The 12265-nt window shown below is 49.6% G+C and overlaps 1 pseudogene; it reads right to left on the bottom strand.

The window, feature by feature from the left end:
- Positions 1–255: 255 nt before the first annotated feature.
- LOC100768864 lies at positions 256–881 on the bottom strand (annotated as a pseudogene).
- Between the last annotated feature and the right edge of the window lie 11384 nt (positions 882–12265).

The following is a 12265-nucleotide window of genomic DNA, read 5'->3' as shown; positions in this document are numbered from 1 at the left end:
AGACCTCAATATGTAGTTCAGGCTGACCTGGAACTCTCCTGCCTCAGCATCCTGAGTCTTGGGATTATGGTTTGTAGCACACCATCTCTTAATTATCTTTTAAAAGGAAAGATCCTTGTGACTTTACACAGCATTTGCTTACCATACAATTGACGGCTTGAAGGTTTCTTTTCTTTTCTATTTTTAAGCAGACTGGATGTGTGGTTTCTTACTGAACATGATTCGGTAGGGTACAGGAGAGCACTGAGGAAGCTCTCAGGAATGCAGAGCTGGCCACTTGTCCAGGGGACCATGATTAGGGATATATTTGACCCCACAGCCATCAGGAATGAGCCGTTTCTCAGCAACCATGTCTTCAAACTCATCTGCATTAAACTTGGTGAAGCCCCATTTCTTTGAGATGTGATCTTCTGGCGGCCAGGGAACTTGAACTTGGCTCTATGAAGAGCCTCAATCACATGTTCCTTATTCGGCAGCTTGTCACCGATGGACATGATGACCTGGCCACTGTGTCCTGGGGCTTCCCAAAGGCACCACGCATATCTGTCTGGAGCCTGTCAGCTCCAGCACAGGACAACATCTTATTGATTCGGATGACATGGAAAGGTGGAGCCTCACTCGAATATGAAAGCCATCCTTGCCACAACTCTTTACCATGGATTTGTTGGCACAAATACAGGCTGCCTCTAGAGCTTCGGAAGAGAGCTGCTCACATTCATCTGACACCATGTGTCCACAAAGCAGGATTCGTCAACTTTTGCCTTCTTCCGTCCCAAATCAAAGATGCGAATTTTAGCATCAGGGACACCTCGGCAGAAGTGAGACTTTGGGTACGGCTTGTTCTTACAATATCGGTAACACCAGGCAGGGTGGTGACCCATGACAATAGGATCGTCAGTGGCGCTCCAGAGGAAAAGAGATGCTCCCACGCCTGCGCATGCGCCCATCTTCCAGCATAGGAACCATAGAATCTCAGCCTTGGGAGTGAACCATCCCATAATTTTTGTTATCTTCCGAGCCCTGTGGGCCCCACCATTGTCCAAAGTATTATCGCCACGCTACCCAGAAGCTTTGTAATCACAACCAAACACTCATTCTTTTTGGTGTCCCCAGACCCTGGCAACCATAATATCTCCATCTCTATGGCTTTGCCTGTTGTGGGAATGTAGATGGTATTGGATGCTGTGTAGTCTCTTGTACCTCAGGATTCATGGTTATTCTATCGTCTGTCCATACTCCACATTTTTAGTGTGTGCATGTTGAGTGTACTGTACGGAACCAGTGTGTGTTGGTGCATATGGCTGTTCTCACTCTCCACCCGACTCTCTTGGAACAGGGTCTCTGAATGAGCAGGACCTAGGCTGGTGGCCAGCAAGCCTCAGTGATGTTCTAGACTCTGTTCCCCATAGCGCAGAAATTATAGGCAGCATGGGGCCCCACCTGGCTTTTTATGTGGGTGCTGGGGATTTGAACTCAGGTCTTCATTCTTGCATGCAAGCACTCACCCTCTGAGCCAACCCTCAGCCCCAACATCCGACTTTTCATATTGTGACATTGTGGCCCATTGTGTGGATAGTCTTCATTTGTGCATCCTCTCCTCAGCTGAGGGTATCCAGGCTGTTCCTTGTGCCTACACTTTGCCTTTCATCAATAATGCAGTATCAGCATATGTGCACACATTTTTGTGGGGACCAATGCTTTCATTTAAAATTTTTTTTTATTCCATTTCAATTTACTCCGTGTGTACGCATGTGTGTGCATGTGGAGGCCAGAGGACAATTTGCAGGAGTCAGTTCTCTCCTGCTGTGTAGTTTCTGGGGTTCGAACACAAGTTTTCAGTCTTGGCAGCAAGCCTCTTTACCTGCTGAGCCATCTAACCCCCCCCCCCCAAGACAGGGCTTCTCTGTGGCTTTGGAGCCTGTCCTGGAACTAGCTCTTGTAGACCAGGCTGGTCTCAAACTCACAGAGATCCACCTGCCTCTGCCTCCCGAGTGCTGGGATTAAAGGTGTGTCTGTTGAGCCATCTTATCAGCCTTTTATTCACTTACGTTTTTCTGGACAGGGTTTCTCTGTGTAGCCCAGGCTGTTCTGGAACTCACTTTGTAGACCAGGCTGGCCTTGGTTGAACTCACAGATCCCCCTACCTCTGCCTTCCAAGTGCTTGGATTAAAAGCAGGTGACCAAGCAGTACAGCAGAGAGTGTCCAACCCCCTTGGAGCTGGGATTACAGGTGCTTGTGAGCTGCTGGACATGGGTACTGGAAACTGAACTTGGATCCTCTGAAGAGCAAGAACATGAACTCTCTTAACCACTGAGCCCTGGCATGCATCTTCAAACGAGTATTTCTAGACACAGGAATCTGACAAACGTAATTCCTAGGTCCATTGTCCTCTCCCTCCCTCTTTTGGAGACAGGATCATGGCTATGTATCCCAGGCTGGCTTCAACTTTTGGCAGACCCCTGCTGCAGTCTCCCAAGGACTGGAGAACAGGTATGTGACATCACACTTGACTTTAATATTTATTTATTTGTTTGTTTGTTTAGACAGCATGCCAAGTATCTCAGGCTGGCTTTGAACTCACCATGTAGATGAAGATGACCTTGAACTTCTGACCTTTTGCTTCCATTGTTGGGTGCTAGTATTACAAATGTACAACACTGGGACTGAGGAGATAGCTCAGTAGCTAAGAGTGCTGGCTGCTCTTCCAGAGGACCGGGGTTCAATTCCAGCACCCACATGGCAGCTCACAACTGTCTGTAATTCCTGTTCTAGGGCGCCCAACACCCTCACACAGACATACATGCATAAACATCAATGCACATAAAATACAAATAAATAAATTATTAAATAACAAAAAACAAATGTACAATACCATGACTAGTTTTATGGGGTGCTAGGGATTAAATCCAGCACTTCAAGCATGCTAGACAAGCACTGTTTTATTTTTTTAATGTTTATTTATTTGTTATATATACAGTGTTCTATCTGCATGTACCATGCAGGCCAGAGGAGGGCACCAGATCTCATTACAGATGGTTGTGAGCCTTCATGTGGTTGCTGGGAATTGAACTCAGGACCTCTGGAAGCCAGCTAGTGTTTTTAATCACCGAGCCATCTCTCTAGCCCCCTAGACAAGCACTCTTACCCACTGGGCTGCATCTCCAGACCTTCTGTCAAGTATTTCTGACTGTCTAGCATAAGCCAGGCACTTGTGCATGTAGACACTGTGGGCTTGGAACTGGCAAGTGTTTGCCAAGCTTGGAAGGCCACTCTTCAGAAGCCGTAGGATGCTGGCAGCCTCAGGCTGCCCTGCTGGATGGTTGACGCAGGTGGTGTTCCAGTGTAGACAGTTCTGTCCTGGGCGCCCAGGCCAAGGCTGCCTGTTCAACTACACAGTTCCAGGCCCTCTGGTGATTTAGGTACAACTCAGATCCAGTGACCAGTTAAAGAACTTGCTACTTTTCCTTCAGACGACTAAAATGTAGAGTCAACGATTGTTGTTCCTGAGAGCATAGGATATGGCAGTTGTAAATTAAAGCAGTTTGACCAGGAATGGAAGAGAACAACAAACTTGAGCTTTTGACCCTCAGGGTCACAGGAGGCTCAGGAACAGGCATATGACAGGGCTGGTTTCTCTTTGGGGACCTCTCTGGTGTGTAAGCAGGTCACATTTGGGGGGCACAAGAGCAAGAATGGAGGCAGAGGCCAGGGAGGAAAGATCTCACTGGGGGCAGGTGCCAAGTGTGGGTGGCTTGGGCCAGTGGGGCAGAAGAGGAGGTGGGAAGGGCCTAGAATGTGGGGTGTGGTGAGGACCCTCAGAAGCTCGGCTGGGAAGGGAGGTGTCTGAGATGTAGACCTGACCTCCACAATAGGTGGGGGTTGGAGCTCAGGTATCCGTCTGTCTTTAGACTGAGAAGCCAGATGGGAGGTGTGTTCTGGGGATGGTCAGAGTCACCACACAGGCCTCAACGCCCATCTCAGAAGCAGCCACGCGTGGCCTCTGAGTACTGGAAATGCTGCTAATGGGCCTGAGATGTGCCGTCAGTTTCAAAGGTGTGGGATGCCTAAGGAGAAATGTTAGCCCGTTAGTGATTTTTATGTCAATCGCAAGTTGAGATGATAAGATTTCGTGTACACTCATTTAAAGAGTGTTTAAATTGTTTCATGTTTGAAATGTGGCTATCGAAAACGTTTTAGTTGGGGCTGGGGAGTTGGCTCAGTGGATAAAGCACTTGCTATCCAAGCTTGAGGGCTGGAGTTCAAACTCCACACAGCTGGGCACCACAGCGCACATCTGTGGTGAGAGGGGATGAAGAGGCAGGGGAATCCCAGAAGTCTGTGGTCCAGCTGGTCATATATATATATATATATATATATATATATATATATATAGAGAGAGAGAGAGAGAGAGAGAGAGAGAGAGGGAGGGAGGGAGGGAGAGACCCTGTCCCAAGGAAGGCGAAGGGTGACACCTGAGGTTGTTCTCTGATCTCTACACATGCCATGGCATATACCTATCTATACTCACGCATGTCTACTTACATACCATGAACGTGCGCACAGAGACACGTATGCACACATACCACACACATCATATAGTCACATAAAAAGTGCAATAATCAATTCAACTGCCTGAGTTATATTCTTTGTTTTTATTCCAATTCTTTTGAGTTATATTCTTTTTGGACAACAGTGGTTTAGATGATTACGGAGCTGTAAGCCAAGAAAGTCGTGGTGGGAATAAGTTGAGAAAAGGCCTGCCCTGGGGGTAGGAGAGTGGGAAGGGGGGGTGATCAGAACAGAAGTAAAAGTCTAATAGTCCAGGAAACCCAGGTAGAGAGGGCTTTGGGGGGTGGCCACCCCATGAAATGCTAGTGGGTATGAGGTTGAATTTGGGAATTGGCCATTGAAATTAGCAGTCATTGTGGCACACAGCTATAATCCCAGCATCTGGACAGTGGCGGCAGGAGGATCAATAATTTCGGGCCAACCTTGGCTGCATAGTGTATTAGAAGACCGCCTGGGCTGTAGAAGACCACATCTCACAACAAACTGGCCAATCAACAAACAAACAGAAAACAAAACCAAAATAGAACAGAATCCAAAATGAAGCAAAAAGGTTAAATTAGCATGTCTGAGGCTGCAGCTGAAGAGGGCATCCTGGGGTTCCTGCTGTGCCAATATTGGACACAGAAAGGCGGGCCTGCCCTCCCAGGGCTCATGATGCAATTCAGAGCTGAGTCCAATCACCGGGGGTGGGGTGGGGGGCAGAGGAGCAGCAGAAAGCCTAGAGGTGCCAGGGTTGAGCCCAGTTCTGAGGCTCAGGGGTCCTGCTCACATCCCTGGGACCCAACTCCACCCTCAGGCAAAAGGTAGGGGAGATGCTGAAGGAACAGGACCAAGAAGACTTGCAGGGGCTGTGGGCGAAGTGCATTGATAGCGCTGGTGTGAACAAGGCTCTGAGTTCAATCCCCAGCACAGGAAGGGAGGGAAGGGAAAGGGGGCAGGGGGAAGGGAGGAGAGGGAGGGAGGGAGGGAAGGGAGGGAGGGAGGGAGGGAGGAGGGGAGAAGGAGGGAGAATGGGTTTTCTGGAGCCTGTTCTTTTATTTAATTGCTTTATTAATTTGTGTGTGTTGTGTTGTGTTGTGTGTGTCTGTAGTATATTTACTTGTTACTGTAGGTATGTGTGTGTGTGTGTCTGCTGTGTTTGCTCTTGTTAATGTAGGGGTGTGTGTGTGGTGTGGGCCAGAGAGGACACTGGGTATCTTTCCCCCATCTCTCTCTCCTTTTTAAAAAAATTATGTATTTTATGTGTATTGGCATTTTGCTTGCTTTTTTTTTTTTTTCCTTTTTCAAGACAGGGTTTCTCTGTATTGCTTTGGAGAAACCTGGCACTCACTCCATAGACTAGGCTGGCCTCAAACTCACAGAGATCCGCCTGCCTCTGCCTCCCAAGTTCTGGGATCAAAGGCGTGTGCCACCACGGCCCGGCACCTACATGTATTTCTATATGCACCATGTGCATAGCTGGTATCCCTAGAGGTCAGAAGAAGGCATCAGATTGCCTCGAACTGGAATTACAGACGGCTGTGAGCTGCCATGTGGGTGCTGTGAATTGAACCCAGGTCCTCTGCAAAAGCAGCCCGTGCTCTTACCCACCTAGCAATTTCTCCGGCCCCTACACTTTTATTTTTTGAGACAGATTTCTCCTAAAACCTAAAGCTCATCAATTCATCTAGGCTGACTGGGTAAAGAGATTGAGGGACCTGCCTGTCCTGTGTCTGTCCATGTGATCCCCCACCCTGTGTGAACGAACTCCCTCCCCCACCAGGTCCTGGGACTACAGGCAGGAGCCACTATGCCAGGCTTTTTTTTTTTTTTTTTTTAGTTTTTTATGTGGGTTCTGGGCCTGGAGAGCTTGAGAGTTGTTCTTGCTGCTCTTGCTGAGGACTGAGGTTTGATTCCCAGCACTCACATGGAGGTTCACAAACAGCTGTAACTGTAGCCCTGAGGCGGGGCGGGGGTCTGGCGCCCTCTTCTGTCCCCCACAGGCATTGCATGCACATAATACAAAGTACCCACACACGTAAAATGAAATATTTTTTTAAGATGTGGGCTCTGGGGACCTGAAACCAGGGCCCTGTGCCAGTGCAGCCGCACTTTACCCAGCGAGCCATCTTCCCAGCCTTGGAATTTGTTCTTAGTGCCCAGCTCCCTGGGGCGAGGGTAGTTACACAGGGCTCCTCTTTGGGACGGATGGAAGCTCTTGGGTCTCAAGGGCCATGTTCCACGAAGCCCAGCAGCACCCAGAAGCTGACCTTCCTCAGGTGACCTCTTCAACCTCAATTCGCTGCTGTAAAATGGATGCCATGAATTTGGGGTAACATCTCATTAGCAACAAAGGCAAATAAATGACCAGACCCAGAGTTTGGCTGGTACGTGCATCGAGACCTGTATTTCCACGGGAGCTTTAGATGCTGGCTGCTAGGGAGTGCACAAGGAAATTAGACGCGGCTCCGCTGAGGAGAGGAAGGGTACAGGGGCAGGTACAGCCTCAGGACCCCTTGCCCGGCATCCTCCAGAGCCCTGAGCCCTGTTCCTGAAGTGTGGCACACTTCCTGCCCCTGCCACCCCCTCTGTCACCTGCTGTCCCTTCGCCCTGGATAAACAGCGGCACCTCCACCCACCGCCTCCTCATCCCCTCACGCTTCACCAGAATTAAATTCATCATTCATTTTTTATGGTTTATACATAGTGTAATTTATGTTTTCAAATATATTGAGGTCACAATTTAACAGAAAAAAGTATTTCACATTGAAATTGAAGGCATGTGTGTTCCATTAAATGGGGATGTTTGGGATAATTTTAAAAGGCTAAAAGTAGTAGAAAGTAACATTAAAATAAAATTTGAGAGATGTAATTACCCCTAATCGCACCATAAAATAATCAATACCACATTCCATTATTTCTGACTTCCCTAGTTATAGCTTTTTTTGTTAAGCTCTTGAATATTGATGAGGTGAAAGGGTCGTGTCTTCTGGCAGAGGTGGAATTAAGGTAGTGTCTTCTCCCATTAGCCAGGGAGACGGTGTCCATGATCCATCTCAGCTACAGAATGGGACAGGCAGGCATGCTGGCCTCCCAGACAGGGGGTAACACAGCTCTTCTGACAAGAACATGTGGGGGGGGTTGTGGGGGTGTCTGGGCTGCATTTCTGGAGCACAGCAAGCATCTTAGGGACCAAACCATCTCTGCAGCCTACAGCTCCCCATTTATAGACTGGCACTGTGACAATCAATGACCTGAAGTCACCAAGAAGCAGAGGTGGCATCTGTACCTAAGCCTGCTGGAGCTACCTCCCCAGCTTCTGGTATAGGGGTGGGCTGAGACTGAGGACCCCACAGGAGGGTACAGGGGTTCTGGATTCACAGGGTGCCCCCAAACTACCCCCCTCTAAGAATGCTGATTTAGTGTTGACCCTGAGCATGGCTGTCATTGGCTGCGGTGGGGCAGGTCTAAGAAAAAGGAAAACCATAAAACCCAATGGTTCAGGGGCTGCTGGCCGAGAGCGCTCTTCCAGAGGACCCAAGTTTGGTTCCCAGCATCCTAACCACCTGTAATTCCAACTCCAGGGATCTAATGCCCTCTTCTAGCCTCCAAGAACATTCACATATGTGCACTTAGACAGACAGACAGACAGACAGACAGACAGACACACACACACACACACACACACACACACACACACACACACACACACACACACACATTCCAATGTAAAATTAAAAATAGACCGGTTGATCTATAAAGATCACTGGGATAGGTGGCCCCAAAGCCTAGTGTCCAGTGCTCAGAAGCCAGCAGAGCATTAAGTATGGTTATGGTTCCCATTGGCATAAAAGATAGTTCAGATACGTGAATTGTACATGTAAATAAATAATAAAATTCCTCTTTAGAAAACTTTAACAAACTTCTGGCTCTAAGAACTTCCACCACCCTCTCCTCACTATATACAGGGATTTCCCTTCTGGGTCTTCATGCTCCTACAGGTGATATGGGAATGACCAGATTGCCCCCAGGGAACTGCACATCAGGAGTTGATGGTGGCCCCCTGCCAGGCACATGGGGAGACAGTCAGGGGTAGCGGTGAGTGTGCTGGTGGTGGTGATACAGCTGTCACTTCTCTGGCCTCAGTTTCCCTGTCTCTAAAATGCTCCTGGGTAGGTCACTTAAGCTGGATAGCATCAGGTCACTTGTCCCTCTGGTGGCTTGCAGAGTAAGAGGTTCTACAAATGCCCCACTGAGAAGTGGGGACCATTTGGCCCCGGGGCCCTAGCTGCGAGGCAGGGCCCTATGTCCCAGTGTACTCTGCAGCCCCATTCTCTCCCACCTCAGGGAGTCTGCAGCTTTAGGCTTCAGACCAGACTCCCGAGAAGGGCCTGCAGGAGCCTGCCTGCCTAAAGAGAGTACCCAGGGGTCTCCCAGGCCTCTGGCCAGCACATAGAGACATTTTCATTTCTTGATGCTTGCCAGTTATTCACTAGAATCTGGATAGATTCCTCCCTGTGCCCAAAATGCGGTCCCCTGGTAGCAGAGCCATACATGAGAGTTCAAGGGTGGGAATGACACAAATGTCCACCCACAGATGGTAGCGAAACAACGGCGGAATAGTCTTCAGCCGTGAAAAGGACTGGTGTGTGGATGCACACCACTGCCACCTGAGCGTCAGAGACCAAGAAAGGCTCGGTTAAAGAGGCTGGAGAGGACGAAACACTTCAAGTGATCGTGTGGGCAAGTATCTGTGAAGATGGAAGGCTTCCAGGGGCTGGGGAAGTTGGGGTGGTTGCCTAATGGGCACATGGTTTCCTTCTGTGGCGATGAGAAAGTTCTGGAACTGAACGGCTGCACACCCTGCCGTGCGCTTAGTGTCTTTCAGCCGTTCGCTTTGCCCACACAAGTGCATTTTGCCACAACAGAAGCAATGTTTTAAGAGAGTCAGAACACCTTGGGGGCCAGGGGCTTGTTGAAAGCTCAGCTCCAGCTCTGTGTGTGTGGAGGGGGGTGCTACCACTCACCACAGGATCTCAGAAGCTGGGGACCCAGGGACTGTGAGGCAGCTCACTCTATGTCATTACCATAAATAATAAACAACAGTGGAGTGTGTTCTAAAAACTTTCCTAATAGAGATTCCCAATCAGTAACACAACGGCTTAGATTACCCACTGTTCCCCTAAAGACACCAACACAAAAGCAGGGTGGGACACGGGCGGGAGGGGGGTGTACCCAGGGCTGGATGCTCCCTGGCACCAGGACACTGCCTTCTGTCTCCAGCTCCATTCCTCACTTTTGCCCAGAGGCACCAGGGACAAAGGACAGGGAAGGTTCTTGCCAATGCTCTGGCTCTTTGCCTCAGTTTCCCACACCCCAATCACCATACTCAGGGATAGGAAGGAGACACTAGTCTCATTGCATCCTAGTATCTCTGACAAGCCAGCCTAGGTCTGCCCATGTTGACTAGTCTCAGAGGGGCTGTGACTGCACTAGGGACAGACTTAAGAATTCCCATCAGGGACTTGAACCCCTCAAAATCACTCTGCCTTTTGTTCTTTCATTTGTGTGCTTCTTGGCGAAGTCTGGCAATCACTAATTCAAACCCTGGTGTCACAGAGACTGTTGCCTGGAGAATGTTAAGCATGGGAGTCCCTACCCTGGAGAGGGGGACCTCAGTTTCCCCTGTAAAGGGGTCAGTGAGCGCTGCATGCAGGCTGGGGAGGACTGTGGGAATGTGGCCTACACCTCGGATAGTGAAGCAAATGGTGACAGGGTTATAGGACAAGGCCCAGGCTATGTGGCCTCGCTGGGTCCACCAGGTGAAGACATGGTTGGAGCTTCTGCCCACCAAGTTAGAAGGAGGCTGGGTTCTGTCCACTGAGGCCTCTCCTGGCGTCCCACTTGGCCTAATAGTCCCCTCAGCAGCCCATTTAAAGACAAAAACCCAGATGTGGGTCTAGAGAGGCAGATGAGATGCGGAACCCCAAAGCTCTGCTTTCTGCTTGTAGAGCTGTTGCTTTTAACACCATGAAAGGTCAGGGTCAGGGTGCCTCGGGACTTAGAGCAGGGTCTTTGCAATTCTACCTTTGCCTGGGGTGAGGTGATAGACCCATGGGCTTCCATGGGGCTCAGCAGTCAGCCTGTCTTGTCTCCAGCCAGTCATTTCCCTGCCTTGTGTCTCAGTTTCCCCATTTCCCATTTTAGCTTATTTAATTAAAAATTAATCTTTATTTATTTATTTATTTATTTAGTGTGTGTGTGTGTGTGTGTGTGTGTGTGTGTGTGTGTGTGTGTCTGTCTGTCTGTCTGTCTGTCTGTCTGTCTGTCTGTCTGTCTGTGCGTGCACACCTGCCATGGTATGCATATGAAAGTCAGAGGATGTCTTCTTCCACCATGTTGGTCCTAGGTATTAAATCAGGTCCTCAAGCTTGGTGGCAGCCACCTTTATACCCTGAGCCATCCTGCTGGCCTAGTTTCCCTATTTTCAAGTGAGGCCTAGAGACTGGATTTCACTCTCAGGCCCTTCTCCTCCTCCCTCTCCTCCCTCTCCCCCTCCTCCCTCTTTCCCTCCCCCTCCCCTCCTGTGCGGACCTCTATAGACAGCTTTACCAACAGCTTCAGACACTTCAAGGGCAAGAGGACAATCCACCCCTGACAAGGGGCAGACAGCTGGCTCAAGATCTTGGGGCGGGACCTGCTGTACCACCCACCCCCAACATTCCCATTGTCCCCCTTCTCTTTTGTCCAGAGGCCTCTGACCCCCCCCGCCTCCCCCCCTGCATGCAGTAAGCCCTGTGCCAGCCTCTGTCTGCCCACGACCCACTGAGACGTAACTGACAGCATAGCAAGCAGGCTCTTCTAGGAAACTTCGGAAATGGAAGGGAGGCCATTAGGAAATTTACATTTGCGAATATGATGTTTAATTAGCAATACCAATAAATTAATAGGAGAATCTTGCTGCGGTTCGGGGTTCATAAAACACCAGTCTCGGTTAGCAGAAAGCAAAAGCGGCAGCCCGTGTTGTCTGAGGGGAGAGGATGGGCTGTTCTGGGTCACCGCCATCACAGGTGTCCTGTGTCCCTTGTGCTCACCGCCCATCTCCGGCTCCGAGGACATATCTGGGTGGAGCAGAATGAAGCCGCCACGCGCCGTGGAGTCCATAGGGTCTGAATTCATGTCCTGCTTCGGCCAATTCCTCTGTGAAGAAACCACTTAGCTTTGGTGCCCCACGTCCTTCTCTGTCAAATAGGGACAATGATAATACATCCTTCTTGTAGGGCTGCACCGATGATGCAAGGGATTAATGAAGCTAAAAGCGTTCAGAGGAGAAAGAAGCCGGCACAAAATAAGTGTTCATTATTAGGCTGCTGCTTCTACTATAGTTAATATTAGTGGGATAACGAAGGGGCTCACCTGGCGATGGGAGGGGGCTTGGTAAACACTACGCGCGATTGGCTTTTAAGTCTTTCCCAGGTCTACCTTGTTTTCTAGGCTCCTGACTAATCACCTGAGCTGGTCACCAGGCACGGTCAGTCTGATGGTCAGTTTGGTCCCAGGGACTTTCTGCTTCTCTTCTCCAGGCTTGGCAGAGGCAGAAGCTCAGGTGCTTTATTGCCATTGTCTCTCAAACACAAGCACAGTTTGCCCAGCTGTCTCCCCTCCTTGCCCACCCTCGGTGGCTCCCGGTTGCTCTCACTCCAGGGCCTTGGAGAT

The sequence above is a fragment of the Cricetulus griseus genome, chromosome 2 (assembly GCF_003668045.3).
Source record: "Cricetulus griseus strain 17A/GY chromosome 2, alternate assembly CriGri-PICRH-1.0, whole genome shotgun sequence".
NCBI classification, from domain to species: Eukaryota; Metazoa; Chordata; class Mammalia; order Rodentia; family Cricetidae; genus Cricetulus; species Cricetulus griseus.
Note: the sequence above shows the minus strand (reverse complement) of the source record. Positions and strands in the feature narration are given on the sequence as shown.